Below are 14715 nucleotides of genomic sequence, written 5' to 3'. Positions count from 1 at the left end.
TCAATTTCTATTTTTACTTAAATGCTGTATTCTCAAATGTTCACCAAATATAAGCGCTAGACTGTAAAAATCTCAGAATCATACTTGGCAAACTGAGAAGGCGTAAAAACTGAATGTTTCCGTCTACAACATCCACAAAGAAATGATCTACTCAACAGAGCACTGCAAGATTGCTTTCACTTGTAGTACCTGAGGAAGCCAAGAGAAAATGATACAAGTCCAAATGGCAAAACACAAGCAATTTCATTACTTAAAAATGCTTATAGCAAATTAAACAAAAGTTAAAAAGCACTACACAGCAAAGGCTCCTTAGAGTTTACACCAAAAAGGAATTATTTCTCATTAATTTCATCTTTATTTGCATAGATGGAAGATAGGTGGTAACAAAGTACCTGGATTTCTTGAACTATATTTAGTTCCTTAGAATACTATTTAAAAAAAAAAAAAGAGGGAAAATGCTAATGTACTGAATGAAGAAATCATGTACACAAGGCTTGAAAACTTAAATCAGCCCCTGTGCTAATTACTCTAAATTCTGTTAACAAAGTTCTACTAAAATGTAAACAAGAATATTGCTTTAAGAAGGTTAAGGCCATTTAAGGCTTTAATCATTGGACTACAAACTAATAAATTACAAATTAGTTATTTATTATGGCACAGAGAATATTTACTTTGAAAGACCAATTTGTGAGTGATAATAAACTTACTTTCAAAATATTTTCTTTTCTTTTTTTTTAAAAGATTTTATTTTTTTCCTTTTTCTCCCCAAAGCCCCCCGGTACATAGTTGTATATTCGTCGTTGTGGGTCCTTCTAGTTGTGGCATGTGGGACGTTGCCTCAGCATGGTTTGATGAGCAATGCCATGTCCGTGCCCAGGATTCGAACCAACGAAACACTGGGCCGCCTGCAGCGGAGCACGCAAACTTAACCACTCAGCCACGGGGCCAGCCCCTCAAAATATTTTCTAATTCAAACTTGTAACATACTTAAACAGAATTCAGAAGGAATTCAGAAGGAATTCCTAAGGCTTTACAACTCTGATTTTAAAATCTGTCTCTTCAGTATAGACCTACACTATATATAAGGTACAATGTTAACACTAGTTCATTCAACAACTATTTAACCAGTGCATATATTGTGCCAAACACTGCACTAGGGCTAAGGATACAAAAAATAAAAGTAACCCTTGCATGCTCCACTTCGGCGGCCCAGGGTTTGCAGGTTCAGATCCCAGGTGCGGACCTACATATCACTCATCAAACCATGCTGTGGTAGTGTCCCACATACAAAACAGAGGAAGACTGGCACAGATGTTAGCTCAGTGACAATATTCCTCAAGAAAAAGAGGAAGACTGGTAACAGATGTTAGCTCTGGGCCAATCTTCCTCATAGAAAGAAAAAAAGTAACCCTTATCTCCAAGATTTGGCTACAACTAGTCTGACTAGAAAGATGTGGCAGGAGGGAAGGGGGAAGAAAGGAGAGGGAGAGAGGGAGGGAAGGAGAGAGGGAGGGAGACAGAGAGAGAGGATAGGAGGGAGGGAGGGAGGGAGGCAGAGAGGGAGGATAGGAGGGAGGGAGAGAGGGAGGGAGGGAAGGAGGTTGGTTGGTTGGTTCTAAGCAAAGAGAACAACATGTGCAACAGCCCCAAAGAGAGAGCACAGAACCCCCAGGGAATAAGGTGGATCAAGTGTAGTTGGAAAATAGAGTTGGGGGAGTGCAAAATAAAAGACAAGACTGGAGAGAGACATGGAATGAGACTAGCCCTGTGGATTTGTTTCTCAAATCTCAAAGATATAAGGATAGCTTTTCAAGAAATCGAAATCTCCCAGATCTTGAGTGATGACTTTTATTGTTAATAAAATAGTATAAATATAAAACTAAGTAGGAACTCATTATGTTCAAGGCTCTTATGCAACTGTAAAATTAAAACAACTTTAAAAATTAAATACAAAACAAGTTTAAAATAACATTAATGTAACAGATTATGTTGTTTTGTAGAAACGAGACCAATGATACATTCAATCCTAGAAATATGTAGTCTCAGGTCTGGCTCTATATTTTAAAACACTTCCGTCATTTCACTTCACTAATACTAATGCAGAAAAGGCTTATACTAAATGGATTTATTAACCACGAGTGTTTCTTTGCTAGTTTAGGGAAATACAATGTTATACCACTATACCAGCTAGTAGTCCTTAAAGGTCTTTTTTAAAGAAGTCTCACTTGTTAATTCTGGCAATCTATCTCATTCATTTGTGGTTTAGTACGTTACTGAAATCTACATTAAATGTGTATCTAGTATAACCACTGCTGAAGTTTGGAACAAAACACTCATACTGCAAACAAATTGTTTCATGTTGACTAATTACAAAGATGGGATCCACCAGACACATCTAACAGTGAAAATATGACACCATCTACTAAGCCAGGGTTCTTTTGGGTTTGGCCTGCCTATATTAACACATACCATGATATGATCCAATTTTACCATCTTTGCCTGCCACTGAAAAATCATCATTAGCATAATGCATGATAATTTGGCACAAACACAATAATAAACAAAATCTAAACACAGCAACCAACACCCAAGGGAGTATGTGACTATACAGCAGCAGTCCTTCAGAAATTATATAAAATTCATTAATGTCAAAGAATTCCCAATTAGAAGAATACTGCAGAAAATGGAATATTATTAAGGAGTTTTAAGAAGAGAAATGACAAAATCAGACCTGCAGTTTAGAGGGAAAACACTCTGGTACAAGGTGGAGTAGATTAGACTGGCAATAAAGAAACAAATGAGAAGACTGTTGCAATAATTCAGGTGAGAAATTAAAGCCTAAATTAAGGCGGTAAGAGTAAGAATGCAGAGAAAAGGTTTGGATTCAAAGATGCTAAGGAAGCAGAACCTTGGGGCCAGCCAGATAATGAGAAGTAAGACAGGAATCAAGGACAACTTGCAGGTTTCTGGAAAAAACAATGACAGTGGTGTATTCTCCAAGGCAAGGAAAAGAGTAGGATTTGTGTGTAAGGGGATTGAGAAGTAGTAGAATAGTTCATTTGTACACAATGAACACTTATAGAGACTATCCAATCAGCTCCTAGCCTCATCTCATCCCCAGGTTTTCTGGAAATTATCTCCCCCATTCACATAGCTGTACTAAGAGCAACCATGTTACAATGTAACCTACAGTGTGATCCTACCTTCAGGGTACAGTTGACCCATGAAGTCTGAATCCCTAACTAAAGCTAGGCCAATGCCCATAACCCACCTGTTTTATGTATATACATATCCACATACACACACACATACACACATATTCTACAACCAAACAAAAAACCCTAATAACCACCACAGTAAATAAGGACCTTGTAACCAACTGCTCAACCCTAAGGCAATCCTCAGACCCAAGTATCCACTAAGGCCCATGTAATCTGCTAAGATAGGAACTGACAGACTTTTAAAGCCACACAGTAAATATTTTAGGCTTTGCAGGCCACAGAATCAGTTACTCAACTCTGCCACTGTAGCAGCAAAAGCAGCTACAGACAATACATAAACAAATAGGTATGCTGTGTTCCAATAAAACTTTATTTATGGACACTGAAATTTGAGTTTCCTATAATTTTCACCTGCCACAAAATATTCTTCTTTTGATTTTTCCCAACCATTTGCAAACGTAAAAACCTTTCTCAGCTCACAGGGCATAAAAAGGCAAGCAGCGTTGGGCCTACTAACCATAGCTTGCCAAACCTTGTCTAAGGCAACACAGAACTGCCCTCCCCTAACACTCCTTCCAAATGTCCTCACAGTGTTAACCTTAACCTAACACAACAGACAAGGAAAATCTCCCGAGTGGACAGAAGTGAAAATCTTCATTTGGCTGACCAAAGAACTTACTCCATTTGCAAGGAAGTAAGGCAACGAATGAAGGCCCATGCAATTTGCTGGTTTTATCATTCACCTTATACTGTACCTGTCCAGCAAGATATGGCATGAGTTTTGGAACAATGATATCTTCCTCTACTCTCCCCTCATAAGAATATTAAGGTTTTTTCCTACCACAGTTAAGGATGATTGAATTTAGTATTTAGCCCACCATTTTCAGACACATGACAAAGCATATCTAGGCTATCACCTTCAGAATCTGGACTTAGAACAATGACTTTCAGATGTGGTAGCTAGATATGAATTTGGGTTGTCTCCATAGAAGAGATTAGGGTGTTTCCTGGTATATAAAGTTAGATTATATTAAAAAAATATATTTTATATATATGAGAAAAAGTAGCAATGTGTATGTGAACTAAATAGCCATGGAATGAATGAGGTAGACAACTACGTTTCAAAGTGCCCTTTACTCCACTTCTCTCTGGGATGTTGTACCTAGAGCATGTTATTACAATGTAGACCCCTAGCCAAAGTTGTGGTCCAGAGGTGGACATATAACCTAATGAATCCCTTTCCTGGGATCTGAGATTGAGAGTCAGGTCAGTCTCTCTCTGAAGACAGAAGATTTAAGATTTAAAACTCAGAAGATTTAGTGTTAAAGTTGGTCTGCAGCAAGAAAGAACTGATTGAACACACAAAGAGCATCTCATGAGAGACAAAAAGATACTCCTAACTATATTTGGAGCCCATGGATCCAGCTGTTCCTGAGTTCTAATTGCCTTCCTATGGCTTGATTGCCTTTCTTAGAATTTGTGGGATACCCAGTATGCTGCCAATAAATTCCTCTTTTTGCTTAAGATAGGTATGTGTCACTCTCCTAACTAAAACAAAGTGCCTACTGGACATCTACAGGGGAGTATTCAGTTGGATGAAAGAGTTCAGGTGCCCACAAAACACTTAGAGATGACAGCTAAAGCAATACAAATGAATGCGATCACCCAGAATAATGAAAAGAGAAGGCCAAGGCTAAAATTCAGAACTATCAATATCAAGGGGCTAGCAGAAAACGAAGAGTCTGCAATGCAACTAGTAGAAAGAAAGTAGGGAGGGGACAGAGTCATAAAAGTCAAGGAAGAAAAGAATATCAAGGAGAAAAACGGTAAAACAATATCAAGTATAGAAAGAAGTAAAGGACTAAGCAATGACCATACAATTTGGCAATACAGAAGTCACAGGTGGCCTTGCTAACAGCAATTTCACCAGCATGATAGAGGAGGAGAAACCAAGCTGAAGGGTTAAGAGTGAGTAGGAAGTGCGCAACACTTACTATGAAGTATTCCTGCCATTAAAAAAAGTTTCAAGCCTAGGGGGCTGGCCCCGTGGCTGAGTGGTTGAGTTTGTGTGCTCCGCTGCAGGCGGCCCACTGCTTCATTGGTTCGAGTCCTGGGCACGGACATGGCACTGCTCATCAGGCCACGCTGAGGTAGCGTCCCACATGCCACAACTAGAAGGACCCACAACAAAGAATATACAACTGTGTACTGGGGGGCTTTGGGGAGAAAAAGGAAAAAATAAAATCTTAAAAAAAAAAACAGTTTCAAGCCTAGACTGGATGCAGCTTCCAGATGTAACTACTAACTGACAAGAGAAACAGGGAACAGAGGAACATATTACATGAAACCACAAGGATGCACTTAACACAATTCAGACTATGAGAAACCTCACAGGGCAAAGACCTGGTTTCTTTAATAAACCAACTGTATGGGAACAAGAACAAAAAGATAGACAGGAACCTACAGAGCGGAAAAAAAGGAGGGGGGGGGGTGAGACTCATATGTACGTACCTTATTTGGACCCTAACTCAAACAAACTGTTAAAACAAAAATTACTATTTTTTGAACAGACTGGGTATGTGACGATATTAATTAACGTTAATTTTTTTGGTGAAGTCTTAGGTTGGATTATTGTTTTAATCTTTACTTTTTAGAGATACATAATGAAATAGTACACAGTCATGCATCACATAACATTCCCACATGTATTTATGTCAACCACAGATCACAAATACAAAAGTGGTCTCATAAGATTAGTACCATAGAGCCTCAGTATATAGTGGGCTATACCAGCTAGGTTTGCCTAAGTACATTCTATGATGTTCACATGACGATGAAATTGCCTAATAATGCCTTTCTCAGAACGGATCCCTATCGTTAAGCAATACACGATTGTAACACAGTCTTTACTTTATTAACATATCTTCCCTGATACATTGTGCTCAGTGTCACCCAGCAGGCTACAGTCTCACAACGAATCATTAAGAGAGATACAAAATGATGCAGGGATTCAAAGGAGGTAGGTCACAATTGGAGTAGGGTGGGGAATCAAGCAAAACTTCAGGAAAGTAGTGGTAGTTGCACTGGGCCTTAAAAGATGACGAAACTGGGGCCGGCCCAGTGGCACAGCGGTTAAGTTCACATGTTCTGCTTCTCGGCAGCCCGGAGTTCGCCGGTTCGGATCCCGGATGCGGACATGGCATTGCTTGGCAAAGGCCATGCTGTGGTAGGCGTCCCACATACAGAGTAGAGGAAGATGGGCATGGATGTTAGTCAGGGCCAGTCTTCCTCAGCAAAAAGAGGAGGATTGGCAGTAGTTAGCTCAGGGCTGATCTTCCTCAAAAAATAAAAAGATGATGAAACTTTAACACATAGGGAACAACAGAGGAAAAGTGATATTCCAGATGAAAGGAATGGAAGCAATTACAAAGAGGTAAGAAGGCCTGTCTATGCAGAGTATTGGCCTCTACTTACCTCTCCATAAAACTGTCCCTACCCGAGGGCATGAAAACGAAAAGTCAAAATGAAAAGGCATAACCCACTAGGCAGCTCGAAATTCACAAAATCACGGGAGACCCATTCAGCCCCAAAGCAGCCCCAGGAAGTCCAGTCCCAGGACAGATCATGACAATATCTGGGTAGCCAAACAATACTGGCTTTCCAGGGCAATAGATTCATGTCAGTCCCTGATTTTTTTTTCCCCACACACAACTTTGGGAGAAGAATGCTTGGGGTCGGCCCCGTGGCCGAGTGGTTGGGTTCGCACACTCTGCTTCGGTGGCCAAGGGTTTCGCCGGTTAGGATCCCGGGCACAGACATGGAGCCACTCATCAGGCCATGCTGAGGCAGCATCCAACATGCCACAGCTAGAAGGACCCACAACTAAAAATATACAACTATGTACCGGGGGGCTTTGGGGAGAAAAAGAAAAAATAAATAAAATCTTTAAAAAAAAAAATGCTTGAGGTTCTTTTACCTATTCTGGAAAATGATGATCAAAATAATTAGTTTAAAACAGTATGCACTAATAAGTTTGTCTACCTACCTAAAAGCCACCATTATGGTTCATTAGACACTCAAAGAGAGATTAAATTACATGAAGTTCCTCCCCTCAGAACATTCCTCAGGTTACAGAGTTTTTAATAAAGTATAGCTGACGAAGCAGGTAAACTGTAAATAAGATTTTTTTTCCCTCCAAAAATAGAATTAGTAAGTGGTCCCAATATTAAAATGTTTTTGGAATATTTTGGAAAAGAATTCAGTGGTTCTAATATTTTCTATGTGCCAGTACCATTAAAATTCCCAGGATAGGATGCCAGTGAAATTGAACATCAAGAGAAACAGGAATGCAGATGATCAGCCAAAACTCACTAACTGGGATGTTTATTACTGACCTCGTCCATGCACTAGAGTATCACTTCAAACCACCAAGATGAGCGGGTGTAGGGAGTTACCACAAGAAGGGGTGCTTTTCTTAAACCAAAGGAAAAAGAAGCAAGGTAACAGGTCAGGTTAGCTTTAAGCAGTCTTTAGGCACTGACTACACCTTCTTTCACAATAACTGGGACTGGCAAAAACCCTCCCAGAAATCAAATATGATTGTTCCAACTTATCAGAAAAAATGAAAAAGGTAAAACGCAATGAGGATTGGGGGTTCAAAGCTGAGAATTTTACATCATATAGGAAAGTTTTTATAGTAAGTTATCTGTAGAATAGAGCTAAAATAAAAAATAAAATCTAAGTCATCAATTTCTTTTTTTTATTAAAGATTGTCACCTGAGCTAACAACTGTTACCAATCTTTTTTTTTTCTTCTGCTTTTTCTCTCCAAATCCCCACAGTATGTGGCTGTATATTTTAGTTGTGGGTCCTTCTAGTTGTGGCATGTGGGACACCACCTCAACGTGGCCTGACAAGCAGTGCCATGTCCACGCCCAGGATCCGAACCAGCAAAACCCCGGGCCGCCAAAGTGGAGCACATGAACTTAACCACTCGGCCAACGGAGCTGGCCCCGAAGTCACCAATTTTTATGATACACGCTCCACTTCTGGGTCACTGTCCAGGTGTGCCTTTAATACTTAAGAACGTCTCTTGATTTTATGAAAATTACTACAAAGAGAAGGCCTCATACATTTTGGACTCCATTCTAAACCAGTAGATGGCCACAAAAGAAGAAATACCTGTTGTCTTTGTTCCTCTGATTTATACATAAAACCATGACATTTACCTTAACTCTTCAAAAAAGGTAAGATACATAACTTTTAGAAGTCTTCATCTTCTGTCATCTTCTGCAGCTGATAGTCACTTTTTCCCCTTCAACTACTGATCACTTGCTCATAAAGCTGCTTTAGATTACCCTTTTGTGAAATCTTAGGTTGGATATCACATTCAAATTCAATCTAATAATTGTGCAAAATACTGGGCAGAATACAGAGAGGTATAAATATAGTTCTTGCTCTACAGACACAACAGACCTATAAGAAAATTAGAATATAAAGCAGAATGGATCAACTGTTAGGAAAGGGATACAATAACCGAAGAGCACAGAGAAAAGAACGTATGTCATCTGACAAGTAGAAAGTGAATCTGAATGAAAATATTCTCTCTTTAAGAATTCTTAATTACACAGCTTCACCCAAGCACTGTAGAATCACCTTTATGCCCCAAAAGGGTAGACTACTTTCCAATTAACACAGCTAAGCTTGTTTTTTTTTTTTTTAAATCAAACAGTAAAGGTTGGGTCATTCACATTCTATCTTGTTCCCACTTGAGGCAAAATCTTATTTAAAGTAAAATGTGCCTACTGTTCCTGCAGAGTTAACAAAAACCAAAGTCATCAGCCTGCAAGCCACCACAAACTGAATGAAACAGCTGGTATTTAAAAAAAAATTGATTGCTTCTAGGTAAATTATCTCTAAAGATAATTAAAAATAACTTGACAGTTTTTTTATGTTTGGAGACCAAAAGATGCAGTGATGAATAAGGAAAATAAACCTGAGAAATATTAAAAAGCCAGCTTTGTTAAAAACCAAGTGGCCGCTTGCCAACACTTCTTTATGCATATATGACCAAAGATGATTCTAGGCAGATTCACAGGCCACAAAGGCTCTTTATCAAATGCCAAATTTGAAAAGTTCTCATAAATATTTCACTTTTGATGAGTTAAAGGACAGTTAAGTAAAAGAAGCACTTTACAAAGCTTTGCAAAATCAATACGAAAACAAAGCTTCCAGCTTTGAACATCTGAGCCCTAAAAACCAACACCTTTTAAATGTCACATATACAAACATCCTCTTCACAGGCACCTATAGCTTAGATTCCGTGAAAAAAAAGTACCGGTCACTGGAAAAGGGCCTTAGTTTAAAATCTCCGTACGGCCAGCAGGAAAGAAATCGCACAGTTCTGAATCGCAACTGACTAAGAGAACCCCAAATGGAACTCTTCGTCTGAGTTTGAACTCCATACAGAAGCAGTGAGATTTGTACTCTCAACTTCCTATAAATGATGTGGTTTGGGGAAGAAAAGGCAATAAGGATACTCCTCAAACTCCCATACCTCACGATCCATCCTCAAAGAGTGGAAGGAACAGCAAAGTGGAAGGAACAAAGCACTGACGTCAATTACGAGATTAACCCCGGGCACAGGCAGCTGGAGGAAAGGCCTAAACATCAATATCCAAATACAAGCTGTCGGGATAACTAGCTAACAGACCGATTCGGAAGTTATGGGGGGCATTCAAGTATTACACCCCCACATTCCCATTTTTAGTCATCCCCCTTTGCTAGTCGAAGGCGGAAATTTTTTTCCTTTTTTTTTTTTTTTTTTGCAGAGGAGGGGGGTGGGGGGGAAACGTGCGCAGGATCGCGAGAAGCGAGAACTAGTTGGGTAATGATAGCCAGAATCTAGGCCTATTTTGTCTTTAACTAGAAATAACTTGAAATTGAAGAAGGTATTAAAAAGTAACACATCAGTCGATGGAATTTCTGAGAGACGGAACAGATTAAGGAACAACAAGGGAAAGGAGAAACGGTGAAAAGATGGATTTCTGGGAATTTTTGTTAGGACTGGGTTAGCCTTTTTTATTGATTTGTTTATTTATTTATGGGGGGGAGTAGAACGCGAAGCTGAGGCCCGAAGCGGCTCGCGCAGCCCGGCCGGGAGGGTCTCCCGAGCCCCCGGCGGCCCCCGTTCTCCCCGCCCCGCCCCCCCGCCGCGGCCCGGCCCGGCCTCCGTCCGTCCGTCCGTCCGTCCGTCGGCCCTCCTCACCTCCAGTCCCGGCTCCGCTAGGCCCGAACCATCTCCCGGCTGCGACAGCGGCGGCGCCGGGCCTGCACCTTCACCGGACGCGCACTCGAGCCCGCCGGGGGGCGGCGACAGGCTGCCAAGGGCGAGGGGCTCCGGGCGGCGGCGGGGGTTCGAGGCTCGGAAGGCGCAGGCGGCGGCGACGCACCTCACGCGACACCGGCCGAGGTCCCGCCCGGCTCCATGACGGTGGGCCCAGCCCGGGACGGCCGAGGGGGCAGGCAGGGGCGGGCTGACGAGGACCTGGCACCGGGATCCCCGCCCCGTCCGCTGGCGGCGGCGGCGGCGGCGGCGGCGGCGGCGGCGGCTCGACTCCCGCAGCCAGGACTGGGACTGACGCAGCGGCCGCGCCACCCATGTGACCAGGGCTGGGCGGGGGCGAGGCGTCACGTGGCGACGCGGCGCCCCTCCCGCCAGAAAAGCTGGGGGCTGCGGGGCTGCGGGGCGGCGGGCCTGCGGGGCCGGGAGGCGGCGCCGGGGGTGAGGACTTGCGCGTCTGCGGGGTCCGGCGTCCCCTGGCGGGTCGAGCGTCGGCCCCGAGCGGCCTAGGCCGGAGCGCCGCGGCCCGGCCGCCGCGTCGGACAGGGCGGGCCGAGCAGGACCCGGCCTGCACAGCCCCGCGCGCACACCCTCCTGCGCGTAGCCGCTGGCCAGGTTCGGGAGGGCGGGGCCGGGCTGAGCCGGATCGACCGGTTCTGCGGCTCAGGTGGAGGGGATCGGGCCGGCTGCCCCGCCTGGGGGGTCTGTCCGGAGCCGCAGCCCCCTAGACCTGCTTCTCGGTGCTGACATTGAAGCCCCGAGGCCAGCGGCCCTCAACAGGTCGAAAGGGAGTCTGCCGAGCATTTCTGCGGGAGGCTGCTGAGCGCCTCGCTCGAACTTCTCCCGTGAAGCCAAGCCAGCCCTTCATCATCTAAACATTTTCTGCCATTAATATTTTTCTTCAGGATATCATTTTGAACATTTTCCTTCACCTCTTAACATCCTGCCAGTCAGGGCAAGCTATAATTTAATCGAGAGTAAAATAATAGTTATAGCCTAGACCGGATTTTCAAAGGGTCTCGTAGAACCCAGGACGGTAACTGTCCAGAGAAACTACCTATGTAATTCATCATTTGAAAAACACTTTATAGTCTCCTGCCTCTTACGTATTTTCTTTCTATGAAGGAGCCTCTTGAAGCTGGTTTGGGTTTTTTTTTTTTTTGATCTTTTTGCTTTCTACTAGTTTTCAAGCAAGCATTTTAAAGGTTTTTAATAAAATTCAGGAGTTTTGAGAAGATAAACTATTATAAGGAATGTGCAGATGAAAATGTTTTTATCAGCCCTAAAAGTTGGTAATTCACTAGCAACAGTAGAATTATATTTTTCCTTTTTAAAATTCCTAACTGATCTCCTATTATTTCTTTTAAGCCTCATTCTCTTTATCTATATAGAGATTTTATCTGCATGTCTATATAAATTAGGAAATGTATTAATCAAAACTCGAAATGACTTATGACAAACTAGAGTGAAAAATAATTGCCGCTCCCATCCCTGCACTTCAACCAATCCAGTCCTAGAGGCAATCACTTAGCATCTTCTAATGTATCTTTCCCAAGGTATGTTATACATTGAAATATAGTACACTTCTTTTTACACAAAAGATGACCTATATACACTGTTAAGTTCCTTACTTTTCTCAAAGTATCCTGGATATTCTTCCATATCACTACATAAAGAAATGCCTCTTTCTTCCTGGAGGCAATATAATATTCCATCGTATGCAAATATCATAACTTATTTAACCAATCCCCTACAGGTAGACATTTAGCTTGTTGCCAAACCATCACTATTACATAACTAAGCTGCAACTAACAACCCCATACAGTAGGCAATTTTACCAGTAAATCCTTAGATTAGAATCTTTAGAGCAAAGGTGTTTTGTGTTTTTCTTAAAGGTTGGCACCTGAGCTATCTGTTGCCAGTCTTTTATTTTCCTTCTTCTTCTCCCCAAAGCCCCCCAGTACACAGTTGTATATTCTAGTTGTAGGTCCTTCTGGTTCCACTATGTGGGATGCTGCCTCAGCATGGCTTGATGAGTTATACTAGGTCCGCTCCCAGGATCCAAACCTGCAAAGCCCTGGGCTGCCTAAGTGGAGAACGCAAACTTAACCACTCTGCCATAGGGCCGGCCCCAGAGCAAAGGTATTTTTAATTTTGATAGATATTGCCAAATTGTCCTCCATAGAAGTTGTGCTTGCTTTCAAATTCTGCCTAGGAAGGTTTACAATATTGTACTAGGAGGGAGTGGGGATGGAAAGTAGCAACAAGGAAGATTATTTATCATGTTATACAATAATTCAAGAAGTATCAAAATGCAAATTAAAGACATTGAATAAACTTTACAAGAAAGTTCCTTTACTTATGTTGGAGTAAATGTTATTTGGCCAGCCAAATGATAATGTTTTTTGTTCCATAAAGAATCATGATAATTTTTCAATATAAAATGAGACCTTACTTAAAAACCTAAAAGGGGAGATGTGAACATGGAAAATGTAGACTTTTCCTTGGGATTATTCTGCAAATAAGAATTTCCTTCCCTTGCAGCAATGAGAGAAAGAAAAAATTCCTACAATTATTTCTCAGTTTGTAACATTTTAATACTCTATCATTTTAATCAGTTGCATCTGTTTTAGCAAAGTGAATTTTCTGTCTCTAATTTTATGTTCCAGAACAAGGTAAGTCAACTGCACAGAATGGAGAAATACCAGAAAATACCAACCATAAACTATAAGAGAAAAAAATCTCAAAGAAAATATAATTGTTTTATTAACATGGAAGATTTTAACAAAGTATTCAATGTATGTTGTAACAGTAGCAATTCTTAGTAGAGTTCTGGGGGTTTTTTTTAAGTCAGATTTTGGAGGTATGATTTGCATACAGTGAAATTCATCCTTCTAAATGTACAGTGCTGTGAGTTCTGACAAATGCATAAAGTTGTGTAATGACCACTACAATCAAGATATAGAACATTTCCATTACCCGCAAACATTTCCTCATTCCACTTTGTAGTGAATCCCTCTTCACAACCCCAGTTCCTGGCAACCACTGATGTACTTTCTGTCCCTATACTTTTGTCTTTTCCAGAATATCACATAAATGGAATCATACAGTGTGTAGCCTTTTAAGTCTGGCTTCTTTCACTAAACATAATGCCTTTGAGATTCATCCATTGTTGTTTCATGTATCAGTAACTTATTCCTTTTTATTGCTAAGTAGTATTCTATTATATAGATATAACACAGCTTGAGCTTGTTTAGCCATTCACCAGTTGAAGGACATTTGGGTTGTTTTCCAGTTTTCAATTATTGTGAATAAAGCTGATATAAACATCTATGTACAAATTTTCATTCAGGCTTTAAAATGATTTTTCTGAAAGTCACATCTAGATATAGGAAATACCAAGTCACAGGTGTGTCTACCTTAAACATTATTCCATATTATTTTAGAAACAGATAATTTATTCATTATCTATCAAATGTTTATTAAACACCTACTATATAGCAAGTACTATTCTAGGCACATGGATAAAGCAATTATCAAATGTTGGCTCCCAAAAAATACTGTCAAAATAATGTGTTGATAAGGCAAAGCTGAGTTTATTACTGATAAAAGAGACACGTATCTTGACAGTCTCAGTAGCATTTCCAAGGGGAACTTAGGAATATTTATAAGGTTTTAGGGTCTGGTTTAAGTGGGCTTTTCAGTTCAGGGGGCTTGAATAGGACTGAGTAAGAATCATAGTATAATAGGTTAGGATTAGTGGACACAGCAAGGCAAGGGTTTTAAAGAGTCTGGAGAGTGTATTAGTTTTTATTGCCGCTGCAACATTACCACAAGCTTGCAGGCTTAAAACAACACAAATTTATCACCTTATAATTTTGTAGGTTAGAAGCCTGACACAGGTTTCCCTGGGTTAGGATCATGGTGTGGGCAAGACTGCTCCTTTCTTGAGGCTCTGGGGAGAGTACATTTCCTTGCCTTTTCCAGCTTCTGGATGCTGCCTACATTCCTTGGCTCCTGCCCCCTTCCTCCAACCTCAAAGTCAGCAATGACTGGTTGAGTCCTTCTTAAATCATATCACTCTGACCTATTCTACCTCCCTATTCTACTTATGAGCACCCTTGTGACGACTGTGGGCCAACTCAGATAATCC

At 41.3% G+C, this 14715-nt stretch overlaps 1 protein-coding gene across 8 annotated transcripts in view; it reads right to left on the bottom strand.

Moving 5' to 3' along the window:
* The window catches only part of AFF4 (ALF transcription elongation factor 4), a 93332-nt gene extending 82212 nt beyond the window's left edge, over positions 1-11120 (bottom strand). For 2 of the 8 annotated variants that reach the window (XM_070571059.1, XM_070571062.1), the window contains exon 1: positions 10488-11120. The gene's annotated coding sequence lies outside the window, so the exon portion shown is untranslated. The remainder of the gene's footprint in view (positions 1-10487) is intronic. The other 6 variants (XM_070571064.1, XM_070571066.1, XM_070571067.1 and 3 more) reach the window with 5 other exon arrangements.
* Positions 11121-14715: the final 3595 nt, after the last annotated feature.

Source organism: Equus przewalskii, chromosome 13 (genome assembly GCF_037783145.1).
Source record: "Equus przewalskii isolate Varuska chromosome 13, EquPr2, whole genome shotgun sequence".
NCBI classification, from domain to species: Eukaryota; Metazoa; Chordata; class Mammalia; order Perissodactyla; family Equidae; genus Equus; species Equus przewalskii.
The sequence above is the reverse complement of the archived record's forward strand: the minus strand, read 5'-3'. Positions and strand labels throughout refer to the sequence as shown.